We start from the raw sequence: 19,560 nt of genomic DNA on the forward strand, positions 1-19,560 counted from the left end.
TCCTTCCTTATCTGAACGCCAATAATCTCTCTGCACCCCACCATTCCCCAATGTTCACCCCATATTGTGTCTGCTCTACCATTCCTTCCTTATCTGAACCCCAATAATCTCTCTGCACCCCAGCATTCCCCAATGTTCACCCCATATTGTGTCTGCTCTACCATTCCTTCCTTATCTGAACCCCAATAATCTCTCTGCACCCCAGCATTCCCCAATGTTCACCCCATATTGTGTCTGCTCTACCATTCCTTCCTTATCTGAACCCCAATAATCTCTCTGCACCCCAGCATTCCCCAATGTTCACCCCATATTGTGTCTGCTCTACCATTCCTTCCTTATCTGAACCCCAATAATCTCTCTGCACCCCAGCATTCCCCAATGTTCACCCCATATTGTGTCTGCTCTACCATTCCTTCCTTATCTGAACCCCAATAATCTCTCTGCACCCCAGCATTCCCCAATGTTCACCCCATATTGTGTCTGCTCTACCATTCCTTCCTTATCTGAACCCCAATAATCTCTCTGCACCCCAGCATTCCCCAATGTTCACCCCATATTGTGTCTGCTCTACCATTCCTTCCTTATCTGAACCCCAATAATCACTCTGCACCCCAGCATTCCCCAATGTTCACCCCATATTGTGTCTGCTCTACCATTCCTTCCTTATCTGAACCCCAATAATCACTCTGCACCCCAGCATTCCCCAATGTTCACCCCATATTGTGTCTGCTCTACCATTCCTTCCTTATCTGAACCCCAATAATCTCTCTGCACCCCAGCATTCCCCAATGTTCACCCCATATTGTGTCTGCTCTACCATTCCTTCCTTATCTGAACCCCAATAATCTCTCTGCACCCCAGCATTCCCCAATGTTCACCCCATATTGTGTCTGCTCTACCATTCCTTCCTTATCTGAACCCCAATAATCTCTCTGCACCCCAGCATTCCCCAATGTTCACCCCATATTGTGTCTGCTCTACCATTCCTTCCTTATCTGAACCCCAATAATCTCTCTGCACCCCAGCATTCCCCAATGTTCACCCCATATTGTGTCTGCTCTACCATTCCTTCCTTATCTGAACCCCAATAATCTCTCTGCACCCCAGCATTCCCCAATGTTCACCCCATATTGTGTCTGCTCTACCATTCCTTCCTTATCTGAACCCCAATAATCTCTCTGCACCCCAGCATTCCATAATACCCCATATTGTGTCTGCTCTACCATTCCTTCCTTATCTGAACCCCAATAATCTCTCTGCACCCCAGCATTCCCCAATGTTCACCCCATATTGTGTCTGCTCTACCATTCCTTCCTTATCTGAACCCCCAATAATCACTCTGCACCCCAGCATTCCCCAATGTTCACCCCATATTGTGTCTGCTCTACCATTCCTTCCTTATCTGAACCCCAATAATCTCTCTGCACCCCAGCATTCCCCAATGTTCACCCCATATTGTGTCTGCTCTACCATTCCTTCCTTATCTGAACCCCAATAATCACTCTGCACCCCAGCATTCCCCAATGTTCACCCCATATTGTGTCTGCTCTACCATTCCTTCCTTATCTGAACCCCAATAATCTCTCTGCACCCCAGCATTCCCCAATGTTCACCCCATATTGTGTCTGCTCTACCATTCCTTCCTTATCTGAACCCCAATAATCTCTCTGCACCCCAGCATTCCATAATACCCCATATTGTGTCTGCTCTACCATTCCTTCCTTATCTGAACCCCAATAATCTCTCTGCACCCCAGCATTCCCCAATGTTCACCCCCATATTGTGTCTGCTCTACCATTCCTTCCTTATCTGAACCCCAATAATCACTCTGCACCCCAGCATTCCCCAATGTTCACCCCATATTGTGTCTGCTCTACCATTCCTTCCTTATCTGAACCCCAATAATCTCTCTGCACCCCAGCATTCCCCAATGTTCACCCCATATTGTGTCTGCTCTACCATTCCTTCCTTATCTGAACCCCAATAATCACTCTGCACCCCAGCATTCCCCAATGTTCACCCCATATTGTGTCTGCTCTACCATTCCTTCCTTATCTGAACCCCAATAATCTCTCTGCACCCCAGCATTCCATACTAGCCCATATTGTGTCCTGCCTTCTGCTGTTGGACATATGGGGCCCAGCACAGGGGTTGGACAAGTGAAAACCCTATGATACTTAGCGAGATTTTCCTTTCCTGGACTGTAGCATGTGGCAGTGGCACCAATGGGATTAATCCCTGTCATGTGACAATTAACAAGCACTCAATAAATGTAGCTCCCCGCCCCCAAGCATCCGTCTCATTGGCTGATAAACAGAGAGCTGTCCTTACTAGGGTCGGGAAGGTTGGTGCCACTGCCCTGCTAAATTTAAGTCTATGGTGATAAACACCAGCTTTAAAATAAGAGATTATATCAATTGTAATACATCCACAGTGCTTTACTTAATAACATGTCTGAAATGTCAGAAACAATATGTGGGCTGCACAAGCAGAACGCTAAAAGAGCGAATACGGGAACATCTGAGCCAAAAAAAAATCCAAAACCAGTTGAAAAAAGTAATATAACGAGACATTTCTCGCAATGTAATGGAAGTGATGTGACATATTTCTCTGTACAGGGAATAGAAAAAGTAAGATTGGGGAGTAGAGGAGGTGATTTGGCAGGGTTACTAGCAAAAAGAGAATTATTTTGGATTTTTTATTTACATACTCGGTTACCACTTGGTCTGAACTACGAGTTTGATGTAACAGGCTTTACTTAAATTATAATGTGAATGGATATATCTATAATGAGGTGGATGTAGAGTTATATAGGGCAACTAAGAATAAATAATGTGATATATACAAAGAATAATATTAGGAAACAAAACCTAACCAAACATGGTGGTGATTGTTAGATTAATACTTGTCTGAATTTGGATATCTTAATATATTTACTGAATAGGTTTGAGATAAATAGAGTATAGGCAGAAAAACAATGTTAATATGACCAAATTGAAGAGATGTGTATGTTGCTTTTAAAAGCAAATGTGAGGTGCAGGTTGAATGATGAAATCAAACATTTAATTGGTTATTGCCCAGGTGCAGATTTGCCCAGTGTTTATAAATGAGCCCCAAGGACTGCACATTCTTGGTAAGTTTTAACATTTTGGCAATTTTATAGTTTGAGATTTTTAGTAGTAGCCCACACAATCCTAATAGAATATCAAGTCCTGGTGTGAGATGAGTGGTGCAGAGGCTGTCTATCGCAGAGTACACCCTATGACTAAGCATGCATTGGCACAGCCCACACACAGAAAACAAAGGGGTCCTGTTTCAAGATGGCAGCACCCATGAAACACTTTTTACATGTAGGATATTTTCTAATCCATTTCAGATATAGACACAAACAGCTGACTAAAGGGTTTAACTAAGGAGGGAAAGCTATATATTACTCATGTCTCAAGGAGACAGGTCCTCTTTAATGCAGATGTTGCAGTATAGTAATATGGTGATTTGTACAGCACACTCAATGGCCATATGATAGCACTGATGTTTGTAGACATAAAGTAACAATGAACTGCAGAAATGCACTTAGCAATCATATGCAGAATGACTATCCTGCTAGTACTGGCTAAATGCAGACATTACAATGGTACAGTGGTAGTATCGGAACTGTGGGTGAACCGAAAGACTGTACAGTGATAGTTTTGATCATTACATACAGTTAGGCCCATAAATATTTGGACAGAGGCAACTTTTGTCTAATTTTGGTTCTGTACATGACCACAATGAATTTGAAATGAAACAACTCAGATGCAGTTGAAATGCAGACTTTCAGCTTTAATTCAGAGGGTTGAACAAAAAGATTGTATACGAATATGAGGAACTAAAGCCTTTTTTTAACACAATCACTTCATTTCAGGGGCTTAAAAGTAATTGGACAATTGAGTCAAAGGCTATTTCATGGGCAGGTGGGGCAATTCCTTGGTTATGTCATTATCAATGAAGCAGATAAAAGACCTGGAGTTGATTTGAGGGGGGGCTTGTATGTTGAACAGACAACATGAGGACAAAGGAGCTCTCCATGCAGGTGAAACAAGCCATCCTTAAGCTGCAAAAACAGAAAAAACCCATCCGAGAAACTGCTACAATATTGGGAGAGGCAAAATCTACAGTTTGGTACATGGTGAGAAAGAAAGAAAGCACTGGTGAACTCGGAAACGCAATCCAACTGTTGGACATCTACTTATGACAACAGTGGCTGATGATCTCAGAATCATTTCCATGGTGAAGAGAAAGCCCTTTACAAGAGCCAAACAAGTGAAGAACAGTCTCCAGGAGGTAGAGTCTCCATATCCAAGTCTACCATAAAGAGAAGACTGCATGAAAGTAAATACAGAGGGTGCACTGCAAGGGACAAGCCACTCATAAGCACCAACAATACAAAGGCTACATTGGACTTTGCTGAAAAAAAAAATCTAAAAAAGCCAGCACAGTTGTGGAAAAACATTCTTTGGACAGATGAAACCAAGATCAAGCTCTAGCAGAATGATGGCAAGAGTAAAAAAGTCTGGAGAAGGCGTTGAACAGCTGATGATCCAAAGCATAGCACATGATGTATAAAACATTTGGGAGGCAGTGTGATGGCTTGGGCGTGCATGGCTGCCAGTGGCACTGGGACACTAGTGTTTATCCATCATGTGACACAGGAGTCAAGTCAAAGTAAACTTTATTATCTCAGCAGTATACGAATACACAGTGAGACAAGACGACGTAGCTCCAGCTAGTACAGATATCAGAGTGTCTCTGAGGTAGTCCAGGTGTGTAAAGAAAAGTTCAGTTAACAGGTCAGGTGTGTCTGGAATGTAGAAACTGTGTAGATTCGCGCTCTGCCCGAAACATGTCGTGTAAAGCAGCATGAATAATAAATAATCACAAGCAGTTAATCTGCATTTGAGTGCTCTCCTCTCTTTCAACTTTTAGTGTCTGGAATGTAGTGTGAGGACAGGCAGTGAGTTGAGGAGTCTGATCGCTTGTGGAAAAAAAGCTTTGCGCAGCCTGGTTGATCGGTCTTTAATACTACAAAAGCGTCTGCCGGATGGGAGCAGCGTGAACAATCTGTGTGAGGGGTGTGTGGAGTCCAATGCAATGCAGGAGGCCTTTCTTGCACAGCGCTTGTGGAAATGATGTTGCCAGCTACTCTGACAGTCCGCTTTAGACTTTTCCGGTCAACAGCGCAGGCACTACTATACCAGATGGAGATGCAGCTCGTGAGGACGCTCTCTATGGTGCCCCTGTAGAACATTGTGAGGGTGGAAGGTTGGCCCGTTTCAGTGGTCTCAGGAAGTGAAGACGCTGCTGAGCCTTTTTGGTGATGGAGGCAGTGGTGGTGGTCCAGGTGAGGTGTGGACTCCCAGGAATTTGGTGTTCTTTACTATCATCTCTACCGTGGAGCCGTTGATGTTGAGTGGTGTGTAAGCAAGGCGAGTTCTCCTCAAGTGGACGATCATCTCTTTCGTTTTATCCACATTCAGTGACATGTTGTTCTCACTGCACCAGACCACCAGCTGCTGAACCTCATCTCTATACGCCGACTCATCGTTGTGACTGATGAGCCCCACCACAGTCGTGTCATCAGCGAACTTGATGATGTGGTTTGAGCTGTGTCTAGCTATGCAGTCATGTGTCAGCAATGTGTACAACAACGGCCTGAGAACACATCCTTGAGGAGCTCCTGTGCTCAATCTGATGGTGCTGGAAACGTTGTCGCCACTACAAACAGACTGAGGCCTCTCTGACAGAAAGTCCAAATCCAGTTGCACAAAGAGGTGCTCAATCCCAGCTCCGCTCAGTTTCCCACTCACATTGATTGGGAGGCGTTTTATAATGAGCCAAAACATACAGCCAAAGCAACCCAGGAGTTTATGGCTGTACCAGGCAGTTGTTGTAGTACAGTAGCATGGTAAAATGCAAAGGTGTGATTAGAATAACACATATATCATAATAGCACTTGTGTCTGCAGACATCTAGTAATAATAAAGCACTACTGATATGCACTGAGTGGCAGCTTTTCAATTAAGAAAACAGTTTAGCACACACATGGGAATAACTGCAGGTAAGTACCACAGTCTTAATGTTTGGAGGATTTCCCACTGAGATACTCACCATAGTTACATAGTGAAATTCTGAGGTTCTTGTGGTAATTTACTGACGACTTCCTACTAAACATATTGAGGTACATTGGGAAGACTGTATCCGGACAGCCAATTTGCTACTTCAAACTCAGGCACCTGCAGCACCTCCCAAAAAGTTCAGAAGAACCAATAGTCATTTGCATGCAGGGGGTAATTAGTGTGCAACAGCCTCTCTTTGCATTAGGAGCCTCCCTTAAAGGGGCAACACAGATTAAACCGCTTATCCTTTTATCAAGATGCAAATTTATAGCATATATACTTGGTTACCAGTATTGATCCAACCCATTGTATATCCTTTATTGATGATGAACATTTTTCATTTATGTGATATGTAAATGTATTATTGAACACCTTACCTGATTTAATCTCCCAGTTTGAATGTGTACTAATCCACCTTGATCCGGCAACAGGTACTCTGATGTTCTGCTCACACTCCCTCCACCCAGTCTCAATAGCACGGGAGACAAATGAACAAAAACACTCTGGGGCATCATAGGAAATGTCCCATCCATCAGATAGCTTGTGTCCTGCGGGTAACTGTGTTGACATTCTCAGCTTGAGCTCTATCCCACAGAGTGCCCAGCGAGGAGAGCCACGGACTTTTTACTTGGATGCAAACACCCACTTATTGCACACGTTGCCCAAAGGCTTTGCGACTGACTGTGACTGACTGTGATGTGAGGCACAAATTGACCCTGGTCCTCCTTGGACCCTCACAGGCCTCACACAGGTAATAATACCCGGACCTGAAGCTTCAGGAGGTAGAGCCCAGAGACCCTGCTAGCACTTCTGGTGAGCTTGAGGAACAGGAAATGAGATGGATGTTTGGGGGCGGGGAGCCAAAAAGTGTTTGCTAAATGTTGTCACATGACAGGAATGAATCCCCATCGGTGCCCACTGCCATGCTATATGTTGGACATATGGGGCCCAGCACGGGGGTTGTACTTATAGAGGGTTGGACTTATTTGTCAATGAGTCCAACCCCCATGCAGTGACTGTATGATGCCAATCTCTCCCCTGGTATGACTGTATGATGCCAACCTTCCCCCCATACAGTGACTGATGCCAACCTCTCCCCATGCAGTCACTGTATGATGCCAATCTCTTCCCCCGTGCAGTCACTGTATGATGCCAATCTCTTCCCCCGTGCAGTCACTGTATGATGCCAATCTCTTCCCCCATGCAGTCACTGTATGATGCCAATCTCTCCCCTTGTGCAGTGCCTGTATGATGCCAACCTCTCCCCGTGCAGTCACTATATGATGCCAACCTCTCCCGTGCAGTCACTGTATGATGCCAACCTCTCCCCCGTGCAGTCACTGTATGATGGCAACCTCTCCCCCTGTGCATTTACTGTATGATGCCAATCTCTCCCCCGTGCAGTCACTGTATGATGCCAATCTCTCCCCCGTGCAATCACTGTATCATGCCAATCTCTCCCCCTTGCAGTCACTATATGATGCCAACCTCTCCCCGTGCAGTCACTATATGATGCCAACCTCTCCCCGTGTAGTCACTATATGATGCCAACCTCTCCAGTGCAGTCACTATATGATGCCAATCTCTCTCCCGTGCAGTCACTGTATGATGCCAATCTCTCCCCCGTGCAGTGACTGTATGATGCCACTCTCCCCCCGTGCAGTCACTGTATGATGCCAATCTCTCCCTCCTTGCAGTCACTGTATGATGCCAATTTCTCCCTGTGCAGTGACTGTATGATGCCAATCTCTCCCCGTGCAGTGACTGATGCCAACCTCTCCCTGTGCAGTCACTGCATGATGCCAACCTCTCCCCCATGCAGTCACTGTATGATGCCAATCTCTCCCCCGTGCAGTCACTGTATGATACCAATCTCTCCCCGTGCAGTGCCTGTATGATGCCAACCTCTCCCCCATGCAGTCACTGTATGATGCCAACCTCTCCCCCATGCAGTCACTGTATGATTCCAAACTCTCCCCGTGCCGTCACTGTATGATGCCGATGTCTCCCCCGTGCAGTCACTGTATGATGCCAATCTCTCCCCGTGCAGTGACTGTATGATTCCAAACTCTCCCCGTGCCGTCACTGTATGATGCCGATGTCTCCCCCGTGCCGTCACTGTATGATGCCAATCTCTCCCCCGTGCAGTCACTGTATGATACCAATCTCTCCCCGTGCAGTGCCTGTATGATGCCAACCTCTCCCCCATGCAGTCACTGTATGATGCCAATCTCTCCCCGTGCAGTGACTGTATGATTCCAAACTCTCCCCGTGCCGTCACTGTATGATGCCGATGTGTCCCCCGTGCATTCACTGTATGATGCCAATCTCTCCCCCCGTGCAGTGACTGTATGATGCCGATGTCTCCCCCGTGCAGTCACTGTATGATGCTAATCTCACCCCGTGCAGTCACTGTATGATGCCAACCTCTCCCCAGTGCAGTCACTGTATGATGCCAATCTCTCCCCAGTGCAGTCACTGTATGATGCCAATCTCTCCCCCATGCAGTCACTGTATGATGCCAATCTCTCCCCCGTGCAGTCACTGTATGATACCAATCTCTCCCCGTGCAGTGCCTGTATGATGCCAACCTCTCCCCCATGCAGTCACTGTATGATGCCAATCTCTCCCCGTGCAGTGCCTGTATGATGCCAACCTCTCCCCCATGCAGTCACTGTATGATGCCAATCTCTCCCCGTGCAGTGACTGTATGATGCCAATCTCTCCCCGTGCAGTGACTGTATGATTCCAAACTCTCCCCGTGCCGTCACTGTATGATGCCGATGTCTCCCCCGTGCAGTCACTGTATGATGCCAATCTCTCCCCAGTGCAGTCACTGTATGATGCCAACCTCTCCCCAGTGCAGTCACTGTATGATGCCAGCATCTCCCCGTGCAGTGACTGTATGATGCCAATCTCTCCCCGTGCAGTCACTGTATGATGCCAACCTCTGCCCCTGCAGTCACTGTATGATGCCAACCTCTCCCCCATGCAGTCAATCTCATTTGGGTGCAGACCTAACCTGGTAGAACTGGTGTGGTACTGAACATTCTATTATATATTATTTTTTACCTTTAGGTTGGGGAATTTGCCCCCCAGTACTATGTGTAACCTGCTGCCCAGTGAGAGCCGTGACATGCTGATGGAACTCAGGGAGAAGCTGGTGTAGGGAGAAGATAGAGAATTTGACGGCACACACAAGGAAGAGGAGGCATCACTGGGACTTGCCAATGAGAAAGACCTTTGTTCCTTGCAGTCAATTAATATAATAAGAGGAGAGCAGTCCAAAGTAGCAAAATGCTGTGATTTATTGAAGACTACTACACAACATGTTTCGGGTCTTACCCTTTTTCAAGTGTTTTCACTTGAAAAAGGGTATGTAAGACCGAAACTTTGTATAGTAGTTTTCAATAAATCACAGCATTTTGCTTCTTTGGACTGCTCTCCTCTTATTATATTAATTGAGTAATTGAAGCTGGGATAGCGGTAACCGAGAAGAGGATTTGATGCATTCACAGTGAATAGACAGTGCGGAGAACTTCTTTGCTTAATCAAAATGATAGACAAATACAAGATTCCTCTGCACTCAACCCATTATCAATATATTTAAGACATTGAGACATTTTGTGCTACTGCTACTGAAAAATGCCTTACTCTTAGGTGTAATAAGTGTAAGTTAGTGCAAAAGTGTTACCTAGTGACAGGCGCAACAAATAAAAGTGTCTCATGAGCGTTGGTTTCAGGGCTAGATCCTCCCCCTTTGAACTAATGGTGGTCCTATGTTTTTAAAAAAGGGTCTTGGTTTGGCCAATCTCTCTCTCTTAAAAGATGCAAACGCTAGTTTACTGTGCCTGTCACTAGGTAACACTTTTGCACTAACTACACTTATTCCACCTATCACACTCTTCATTTAGCTTTCCCTTTATTTCTTGTTCACATCCACACTCACACCTACACTCATATGTACATTCACACACAAGCGTGCAACTATATCATTTTACTTTGCCTTCATTATTTTCTCAGCGCCCGTGTCCGTGTAGTCCTACCCCTATTTCAATAATATAATTAATGCTACTAAGCAGAGAGTTACAAGACCTTTTATACTATGATCAGAGGTAAACAATTTAGGGACCACCGTGTGGGCTTTACCTTGACATGATATGGGGGCTTATCAACTTTATGATCAGAACTTTGTAACTAAAACCCCTGTTTTGTAAACTTATTCACTTGTATTTATACTGAATTACTTATGAGACAGGGAATGTGCCCTGATTAATTGGCCAAATCAGAGTTATTTCCATTATACTTGAATACATTTTTACTTTGCCTTAGGACTGCTCCCACACCCCCTTTTTATTTCCATCCAGACAAATACATTGGGAACACTGCACCTTCTATTTCAAATCAAACCAGGGATTAAATGGATGTGATTTGTGTTTTCCCTTTAGAGAAAGTAAAGTAAAAGTATTTCTGGCTTTTGCCTCACACCCCTTGTCACCCCCCCCCACAAGTTTTCTATTGGATTGGGGGGGGGCATAATGTCAATCTTGTTGGGGTGGAGCCAAGATGTTGCTCAGTTACTGGGGTGTTTGGGGGACACTGTCCCCCCATTTCAATGGCATTTGCTCTTGGGCATAAGGCAACATGACAAGTATTTGGAGTGAAACTGATCCATGATCCCTGGTATAAAGGGATAAATAGGCCCAACACCACAGTATGAGAAACCCCCCCCATATCATGATGCTTGTGCCCCCGGTTTCACATTAGTGCTTGGGGGGTATCTGACAGACTGTCTGCAGCCCCTAGACCCCAAAAAACAATCTTGCTTGTTGCGCCATTTCTCTTTAGGCCAGTCAGTGTGTTCTTTGGCTAATTGTAAGCTCTTCAGCCCACATCTTTTTCACCAATGGGTTATTGCGGGGGCTTCTTGACAATAGTTTGGCCTCACACAGTCACTTCTAATTGTAACAATATCACAGGGAACTTTACTCCTTCTTTCATCTTCCTGGAGCTGATCATTGGCTCAGTCTTTGCCATTTTGGCTATTCTTCTATCCATTCCAATGGTCACTTTTCCTTTTCTTCCACAGATTTTAGGTTTTGGTGCCATTTTAAAGGATTTTAGCTGAGCAGCCTCTCATTTTCTGCACCTCTTTTCTATGTTTTCCCCTCTCCAATCTATTTATGAATCAAAATCTACAGCATGACATGAATGTTGGGTCTCTATTACTCTACTACACCTACTAGTGAATTATTTGCCGTGTGGAAATAGAATTTCTATTGAAAACAGTGATTGATCAGGTAAGTGATGTCACACTGCGATTATTCTGAACGCAAGTGAAGATGCTTTATTCACCAGTAGCTCCTCCCAGCAGACAGGAGGGAGCCAAGGAGATTAGAGGAGGTAAAGGGTTGTTACAGGGAGAGCTGGGAAGTGAATCAGGGGTACAGGCTGATACATTAGATAGGTACAAGGAAGGGTCGGATGCTTTATTCACCAGTAGCTCCTCCCAGCAGACAGGAGGGAGCCAATGAGATTAGAGGAGGTAAAGGGTTGTTACAGGGAGAGCTGGGAAGTGAATCAGGGGTACAGGCTGATACATTAGATAGGTACAAGGAAGGGTCGGATGCTTTATTCACCAGTAGCTCCTCCCAGCAGACAGGAGGGAGCCAATGAGATTAGAGGAGGGAAAGGGGTGTTACAGGGAGAGCTGGGAAGTGAATCAGTGGTACAGGCTGATACATTAGATAGGTACAAGGAAGGGTCGGATGCTTTATTCACCAGGAGCTCCTCCCAGCAGACAGGAGGGAGCCAATGAGATTAGAGGAGGGAAAGGGGTGTTACAGGGAGAGCTGGGAAGTGAATCAGTGGTACAGGCTGATACATTAGATAGGTACAAGGAAGGGTCGGATGCTTTATTCACCAGGAGCTCCTCCCAGCAGACAGGAGGGAGCCAATGAGATTAGAGGAGGGAAAGGGGTGTTACAGGGAGAGCTGGGAAGTGAATCAGTGGTACAGGCTGATACATTAGATAGGTACAAGGAAGGGTCGGATGCTTTATTCACCAGTAGCTCCTCCCAGCAGACAGGAGGGAGCCAATGAGATTAGAGGAGGGAAAGGGGTGTTACAGGGAGAGCTGGGAAGTGAATCAGGGGTACAGGCTGATACATTAGATAGGTACAAGGAAGGGTCGGATGCTTTATTCACCAGTAGCTCCTCCCAGCAGACAGGAGGGAGCCAATGAGATTAGAGGAGGGAAAGGGGTGTTACAGGGAGAGCTGGGAAGTGAATCAGGGGTACAGGCTGATACATTAGATAGGTACAAGGAAGGGTCGGATGCTTTATTCACCAGTAGCTCCTCCCAGCAGACAGGAGGGAGCCAATGAGATTAGAGGAGGGAAAGGGGTGTTACAGGGAGAGCTGGGAAGTGAATCAGGGGTACAGGCTGATACATTAGATAGGTACAAGGAAGGGTCGGATGCTTTATTCACCAGGAGCTCCTCCCAGCAGACAGGAGGGAGCCAATGAGATTAGAGGAGGGAAAGGGGTGTTACAGGGAGAGCTGGGAAGTGAATCAGGGGTACAGGCTGATACATTAGATAGGTACAAGGAAGGGTCGGATGCTTTATTCACCAGGAGCTCCTCCCAGCAGACAGGAGGGAGCCAATGAGATTAGAGGAGGGAAAGGGGTGTTACAGGGAGAGCTGGGAAGTGAATCAGTGGTACAGGCTGATACATTAGATAGGTACAAGGAAGGGTCGGATGCTTTATTCACCAGGAGCTCCTCCCAGCAGACAGGAGGGAGCCAATGAGATTAGAGGAGGGAAAGGGGTGTTACAGGGAGAGCTGGGAAGTGAATCAGGGGTACAGGCTGATACATTAGATAGGTACAAGGAAGGGTCGGATGCTTTATTCACCAGGAGCTCCTCCCAGCAGACAGGAGGGAGCCAAGGAGATTAGAGGAGGTAAAGGGTTGTTACAGGGAGAGCTGGGAAGTGAATCAGGGGTACAGGCTGATACATTAGATAGGTACAAGGAAGGGTCGGATGCTTTATTCACCAGTAGCTCCTCCAGCAGACAGGAGGGAGCCAATGAGATTAGAGGAGGTAAAGGGTTGTTACAGGGAGAGCTGGGAAGTGAATCAGGGGTACAGGCTGATACATTAGATAGGTACAAGGAAGGGTCGGATGCTTTATTCACCAGTAGCTCCTCCCAGCAGACAGGAGGGAGCCAATGAGATTAGAGGAGGGAAAGGGGTGTTACAGGGAGAGCTGGGAAGTGAATCAGTGGTACAGGCTGATACATTAGATAGGTACAAGGAAGGGTCGGATGCTTTATTCACCAGGAGCTCCTCCCAGCAGACAGGAGGGAGCCAATGAGATTAGAGGAGGGAAAGGGGTGTTACAGGGAGAGCTGGGAAGTGAATCAGGGGTACAGGCTGATACATTAGATAGGTACAAGGAAGGGTCGGATGCTTTATTCACCAGGAGCTCCTCCCAGCAGACAGGAGAGAGCCAATGAGATTAGAGGAGGGAAAGGGGTGTTACAGGGAGAGCTGGGAAGTGAATCAGTGGTACAGGCTGATACATTAGATAGGTACAAGGAAGGGTCGGATGCTTTATTCACCAGGAGCTCCTCCCAGCAGACAGGAGGGAGCCAATGAGATTAGAGGAGGGAAAGGGGTGTTACAGGGAGAGCTGGGAAGTGAATCAGGGGTACAGGCTGATACATTAGATAGGTACAAGGAAGGGTCGGATGCTTTATTCACCAGGAGCTCCTCCCAGCAGACAGGAGGGAGCCAATGAGATTAGAGGAGGGAAAGGGGTGTTACAGGGAGAGCTGGGAAGTGAATCAGGGGTACAGGCTGATACATTAGATAGGTACAAGGAAGGGTCGGATGCTTTATTCACCAGGAGCTCCTCCCAGCAGACAGGAGGGAGCCAATGAGATTAGAGGAGGGAAAGGGGTGTTACAGGGAGAGCTGGGAAGTGAATCAGGGGTACAGGCTGATACATTAGATAGGTACAAGGAAGGGTCGGATGCTTTATTCACCAGGAGCTCCTCCCAGCAGACAGGAGGGAGCCAATGAGATTAGAGGAGGGAAAGGGGTGTTACAGGGAGAGCTGGGAAGTGAATCAGGGGTACAGGCTGATACATTAGATAGGTACAAGGAAGGGTCGGATGCTTTATTCACCAGGAGCTCCTCCCAGCAGACAGGAGGGAGCCAATGAGATTAGAGGAGGGAAAGGGGTGTTACAGGGAGAGCTGGGAAGTGAATCAGGGGTACAGGCTGATACATTAGATAGGTACAAGGAAGGGTCGGATGCTTTATTCACCAGGAGCTCCTCCCAGCAGACAGGAGGGAGCCAATGAGATTAGAGGAGGGAAAGGGGTGTTACAGGGAGAGCTGGGAAGTGAATCAGTGGTACAGGCTGATACATTAGATAGGTACAAGGAAGGGTCGGATGCTTTATTCACCAGGAGCTCCTCCCAGCAGACAGGAGGGAGCCAATGAGATTAGAGGAGGGAAAGGGGTGTTACAGGGAGAGCTGGGAAGTGAATCAGGGGTACAGGCTGATACATTAGATAGGTACAAGGAAGGGTCGGATGCTTTATTCACCAGGAGCTCCTCCCAGCAGACAGGAGGGAGCCAATGAGATTAGAGGAGGGAAAGGGGTGTTACAGGGAGAGCTGGGAAGTGAATCAGTGGTACAGGCTGATACATTAGATAGGTACAAGGAAGGGTCGGATGCTTTATTCACCAGGAGCTCCTCCCAGCAGACAGGAGGGAGCCAATGAGATTAGAGGAGGGAAAGGGGTGTTACAGGGAGAGCTGGGAAGTGAATCAGGGGTACAGGCTGATACATTAGATAGGTACAAGGAAGGGTCGGATGCTTTATTCACCAGGAGCTCCTCCCAGCAGACAGGAGGGAGCCAATGAGATTAGAGGAGGGAAAGGGGTGTTACAGGGAGAGCTGGGAAGTGAATCAGGGGTACAGGCTGATACATTAGATAGGTACAAGGAAGGGTCGGATGCTTTATTCACCAAGAGCTCCTCCCAGCAGACAGGAGGGAGCCAATGAGATTAGAGGAGGGAAAGGGGTGTTACAGGGAGAGCTGGGAAGTGAATCAGGGGTACAGGCTGATACATTAGATAGGTACAAGGAAGGGTCGGATGCTTTATTCACCAGGAGCTCCTCCCAGCAGACAGGAGGGAGCCAATGAGATTAGAGGAGGGAAAGGGGTGTTACAGGGAGAGCTGGGAAGTGAATCAGGGGTACAGGCTGATACATTAGATAGGTACAAGGAAGGGTCGGATGCTTTATTCACCAGGAGCTCCTCCCAGCAGACAGGAGGGAGCCAATGAGATTAGAGGAGGGAAAGGGGTGTTACAGGGAGAGCTGGGAAGTGAATCAGGGGTACAGGCTGATACATTAGATAGGTACAAGGAAGGGTCGGATGCTTTATTCACCAGGAGCTCCTCCCAGCAGACAGGAGGGAGCCAATGAGATTAGAGGAGGGAAAGGGGTGTTACAGGGAGAGCTGGGAAGTGAATCAGGGGTACAGGCTGATACATTAGATAGGTACAAGGAAGGGTCGGATGCTTTATTCACCAGGAGCTCCTCCCAGCAGACAGGAGGGAGCCAATGAGATTAGAGGAGGGAAAGGGGTGTTACAGGGAGAGCTGGGAAGTGAATCAGGGGTACAGGCTGATACATTAGATAGGTACAAGGAAGGGTCGGATGCTTTATTCACCAGGAGCTCCTCCCAGCAGACAGGAGGGAGCCAATGAGATTAGAGGAGGGAAAGGGGTGTTACAGGGAGAGCTGGGAAGTGAATCAGGGGTACAGGCTGATACATTAGATAGGTACAAGGAAGGGTCGGATGCTTTATTCACCAGGAGCTCCTCCCAGCAGACAGGAGGGAGCCAATGAGATTAGAGGAGGGAAAGGGGTGTTACAGGGAGAGCTGGGAAGTGAATCAGGGGTACAGGCTGATACATTAGATAGGTACAAGGAAGGGTCGGATGCTTTATTCACCAGGAGCTCCTCCCAGCAGACAGGAGGGAGCCAATGAGATTAGAGGAGGGAAAGGGGTGTTACAGGGAGAGCTGGGAAGTGAATCAGGGGTACAGGCTGATACATTAGATAGGTACAAGGAAGGGTCGGATGCTTTATTCACCAGGAGCTCCTCCCAGCAGACAGGAGGGAGCCAATGAGATTAGAGGAGGGAAAGGGGTGTTACAGGGAGAGCTGGGAAGTGAATCAGGGGTACAGGCTGATACATTAGATAGGTATAAGAAGGGGTTGGATGGTGTTTAGCAAGTGAGGGAATACAGGGATATGGGAGATAGCTCATAGTACAACTTGATCCAGGGACTGGTCCCATTGCCATTTTGGAGTCAGAAGGAATGTTTTCCCCCCTCTAAGTTGTAGGGGGAGGGGTAATAGAACAGGGGGCTGAGGGCAGTTGTTGGGGGAGGGGTAAAAGAACAGGGGGGCTGAGGGCAGTTGTTGGAGGAGGGGTAATGGAACATGGGGTCTGAGGGCAGTTGTAGGGGGAGGGGTAATGGAACAGGGGGGCAGAGGGCAGTTATAGGGGGAGGGGTATTGGAGCAGAGGGGGCACAGGGCATTGACAGAGGAGCTTGGGGGCCCTCCTATAAATGAGCTCTGGTTCTGTCTCCCCCAATCAGAAGGATCATTTACAGATTTGTCCCTAGATGCTCCTGACTGTGCCCCCCCCAACTTTAATCAGGTTTTATTAGTATTTAGGGGGAGTCTCAGTGACCCTCTTATTCACAACCTGGGAAACTCCCATTAACTCCCTCAACTTTCTGCTGCCGCAAAGGAACTATAGGGGAAGTGAATTCTTCCTCTGAAACCCACAGAATGACGAGTCAGGGGCCCACGAGTCACCCATTTGCCAAGACTTCCCCTTTATTCTCAGATGCACAGTCCTAATATACAGTCAATTAGCCCGTGCTATACAGGGGAATGAGGGGGGGCAATGCAAGGGAATGAGGGGGTGCAATACAGGTGATTGAGTGGGTGCTATGAAGGTGAATTTGCAGCTGCAATACAGGGGAATTAGGGGGTGCAATGCCAGGAAATGAGCAGGTGCAATGCAGTGGAATGAGGGGGGTGCGATGCAGTAAAATGAAAGGGTGCAATGCAGGTGATTGAGTGGGTGCTATGCAGGTAAATGTGTGGGTGTAATGTAGGGGAATGAGTGGGTGCAATGCAGGGGAATAAGGGGGTGTAATGCAGGGGAATGAGGGGATGCAATGCATTAGAATGAAAGTTTGTAATGCAAGGGAATGAGGGGGTGCAATAGAGGGGAATGAGTAGGTGCAATGAAGGGGAATGAGGGGGTGAAATGCAGGGTATTGAGGTGGTTCAATGCAAGGGAATGAGAGAGTGCAATGCAGTGGGAATGAGGAGGTGCAATGCAGGGGAATGAGGGATGCAATGCAGGGGAATGAGGAGGTGCAATGCAGGGGAATGAGGAGGTGCAATGCAGGGGAATGAGGGATGCAATGCAGGGGAATGGGGGGTGCAATGGAGGGGAATGAGTGGGTGAAATGCAGCGGAATGAGGGGGTGCAATGCAATTATATGAGAAGGTGCAATGCAGGGGAATGAGAAGGTGCAATGCAGGGAATGAGCTAGTGCAATATAGGAGAATAAGGGGGTGCAATGCAGGGGAATGAGGGGTGCAATGCAAATGAATGAGAAGGTGCAATGCATGGTATGAATGGGTGCAATGCAGGGAATGAGAAGGTGCAATGCAGGGAATGAGAAGGTGCAATGCAGGAGTATAAGGGGGTGCAATGCAATTGAATGTGGGGAGCAATGCAGGGAAATGATGGGGTGCAATGCAGGGAATGAGTGGGCTTAATGCAGGGGAATGAGCAGGTGCAATGCAGGGTAATGAGAAGGTGCAATGCAGGAGTATAAGGGGGTGCAATGCATGGGAGTCAATGCAGGGGAATGAGGAGGTGCAATGCAATTGAATAATAAGGTGCAATGCAGAGAATGAGCGGGTGTAATGTAGGGGAATGAGTGGGTTAAATGCAGGGGAATGAGCAGGTGCAATGCAGAGTAATGAGCAGAAGCAATGCAGGAGAATAAGGGGTTGCAATGCAAGGAATGAGCAAGTGCAATGTAGGAGAATAAAGGGGTGCAATGCAATTGAATAATAAGGTGCAATGCAGGGAATGAGCGGGTGTAATGAAGGGGAATAAGCAGGTACAATGCAGGAGAAGGAGGGGGTGCAATGCAGGGGCATGAGGGGTACAATGCAGGGGAATGAGGAGGTGCGATGCAGGAGAATGAGGGGGTGCAATGCAGGGGAATGAAGGGGTGAAATGTAGGGGAATGAGGGGGTGCAATGACAGGGAATGAGGGGGTGCAATGCAGGAGAATAAGGGGTTGCAATGCAGGGGAATGAGGGGTACAATGCAGGGGAGTGAGGGGTGCAATGCAGGAGAATGGGGTGTACAATGAAGGGGAATAAGGGGGTGTAATGCAGTAGAATGAGGGCCATTCCCCTGCATTGCACCCCCTCATTCCCCTGCATTGTACCCCCCCCCCCCATGCAAGGGCTAGAGCTGGATTTGGAGAGGGGACTGGGAAGATGCAGGTACTGTAGAACATTTGGAACTTCCCAGAGAAAGGAAATCCGAGAATAGGAAACGGGAGTAGGAAGTGAAAGGCCAAATGAGACCAAGGGGTGGAATTGAAATTTCAGGAAGCACCAAATATCCGACAGCGAGTGAAATTCCTCCTGACACTGTACCCTCTCTCTGCCTCTAATCCCTCGACACTGTGCCCTCTCCCTGTACTCTAATCCCCTGAGACTGTGCCCTCTCCCCTGCACTCTAATCCCATGACACTGTGCCCTCTCTCTGCACTCTAATCCCCTAACACTGTTTCCTCTTCCTGCACTCTAATCCCCAACACTGTGCCCTCTCCCTCTACTCTAATCCCTTGACACTGTGCCCTCTCCCTGCACTCTAATCCCCTGAGACTGTGCCCTCTCCCTGCACTCTAATCCCTCGACACTGTGCCCTCTTCCTGCACTCTAATCCCCTGAGACTGTGCCCTCTCTCTGCACTCTAATCCCTCGACACTGTGCCCTCTCCCTGCACTCTAATCCCATGACACTGTGCCCTTTCCCTGCACTCTAATCCCATGACACTGTGCCCTCTCCCTGCACTCTAATCCCCTAACACTGTTTCCTCTCCCTGCACTCTAATCCCCAACACTGTGCCTTCTCCCTGTACTCTAATCCCTTGACACTGTGCTCTCTCCCTGCACTCTAATCCCCTGACAATTTGCCCTCTCCCTGCACTCTAATCCCATGAAACTGTGCCCTCTCCCTGCACTCTAATCCCCTAACACT

The sequence above is a fragment of the Xenopus laevis genome, chromosome 1S, assembly GCF_017654675.1.
Source record: "Xenopus laevis strain J_2021 chromosome 1S, Xenopus_laevis_v10.1, whole genome shotgun sequence".
Classification (NCBI taxonomy): domain Eukaryota; kingdom Metazoa; phylum Chordata; class Amphibia; order Anura; family Pipidae; genus Xenopus; species Xenopus laevis.